Below are 2,082 nucleotides of genomic sequence, written 5' to 3' on the forward strand. Positions count from 1 at the left end.
ATTTGGTTTTGTATCTTAATTATATCTTATGTCCAAAGTACTAGAGGCAAAATCTCAATATCCTCGCTTTTAAGGAGCAACCTTCTTTCAAGACATATTTTTTCTTCTAGTAGTCCCTGGTACTTTCAATATTCCTTGCCAACATCATAATTCAATAGCATCAATTCTTCTATGGCTCTCCTTATATATTACCCAATTTTCACCTGCAATTTAGGCCTCAAACTGACATCTTTACTCTTTAACACTATATAAAGATGTTCCACAGCAGATTAAGCTAGTGGTAAATTAGGCTTGGTTTCTTGACTGCTACTTCCTTGAGTGATGACTATAGATTCAAGCAAAATGAGGTTTTTGACAACTTCAATCTTTCCTCCATTTACCATGATGTTATTCATTGGTGCAGTTGTGAGGAATTTTGCTTTCTTTACCTTGAAGTGCAATCCATACTGAAGGTCTTTGATCTTCAAGTTCTCTTCATTTATATCAAGAAAGGTTATGCATCTGCATAGCACAGGTTACTGACTCTTCCTCCAAACCTGATGCCACATTCTTCTTCATGTAATCCAATTTCTTGGACTATTTGCTCAGCATACAAACTGAAAAGGTATTGTGTAAGGATACAACCCTGACACACAGCTTTCCTGATTTTAAAACATTCAGTATCCCCCTTGTTGTGTTTTAATGATCATCTCTATGCTCAGGTTCCTCATGAGCATTTTAGTGTTCTGCAATACACATTCTTCACAATGTTATCCCCAGTTTGCTATGTACCACACAGATGAATGTCTTTGCATAATCAATAAAGCATAAATAAACATCTTTCTGGTATTGCCTGCTCTCAGGCAAGAACCATCTGAAATCAACCATATCCCTAGTTCCATATCCTTTTCTGAATCCAGCTTGAATTTCTGGCAGCTCTCTTTTGATGTACTACTACAAGCAATTTTGAATTATCTTTGGCAAATTTGTACTTTTATGTGGTATTAATTATATTGTTTGATGATTTTATCATTCCGTTGGATCACTGTTCTTTGTGATGGACATAAAACATGGATCTCTTCCAACTGGTTGGCCAGGTAGCTGTCTTCCTAATTTTTTGTCATAGATGAGTGATCGTTTTTAACACTGGATGAGATTGCTGAAACATTTTAGTTTGTATTTCATTAATTACTGAGGTCTTGTTTTTTCCAATGTCTTCAGTGCATCTTGGACTTCTTCCTTTAATACCATCTGTTATTGATCAGATAGTGTCTCTTGAAATGGCAGAATATCAATCAATTCTTTTTGGTACAGTGACTCTATGTATTACATCCATCTTTTTTTGATCCTACATCATTCAATATTTATCTCATATTGTTGTTGTAAGTGCCGTGGAATTAGTTCCAACTCATAGAAACCCTTTTTACAGGTTTCCAAGGAGTGGTTAAGGAGCTTGAATTGCCAACCTTGCGGTTCAAACCGACCTTGCAGTCCAGAGCATTAGCTCGCAGCACCACACCAGGACTATTAATATTGCAAATTGAGACTTAAATTTCTTCTTCATTTCTTTCAACTTGATATATGCTGAGCATGTCTTTTCCTTTTGGGTTTCAAACTCGAGCTCTTTGCATATTTCATTATAATACTTTATTTTGTTTTCTTGAATTTCCCTTTGAAATTTCATGTTCACCTCCTTTACTTCCTCATTTCTTCCTATAACTTTAGCTTCTCTATGTTCAAGAGCTCACTATTCATCTGTCAGCTTGTCATAATGTGGTGGTCTTTGTGTTGAATCACCAATAATTACCAACGTGTATTGATTGTATGTTCTTTCAATTTCAGTTTGAAGAATTTGGTAGAATTCTTCAGTTTCATCATCATTGCCTTTAGTTGTTGGTGCTTAAATTTGAATAATAGTGGTCTTCCTAGTAGGTGTATCGATATTTTCCTGTCTACAGACAGCATTGCACCTTAACATATATCTTGAAATGTTTTTTATGATGATGAGTAATATGCCATTCTTCTTTAATTCTTTAATTATTCCAAGCATAATAAACCATATGATTGTCTGATTCAAAATGGTCAAACCATTTCATTTCAGCT

This window comes from Chrysochloris asiatica, unplaced genomic scaffold (assembly GCF_000296735.1).
Source record: "Chrysochloris asiatica unplaced genomic scaffold, ChrAsi1.0 scaffold00002, whole genome shotgun sequence".
Taxonomy (NCBI): domain Eukaryota; kingdom Metazoa; phylum Chordata; class Mammalia; order Afrosoricida; family Chrysochloridae; genus Chrysochloris; species Chrysochloris asiatica.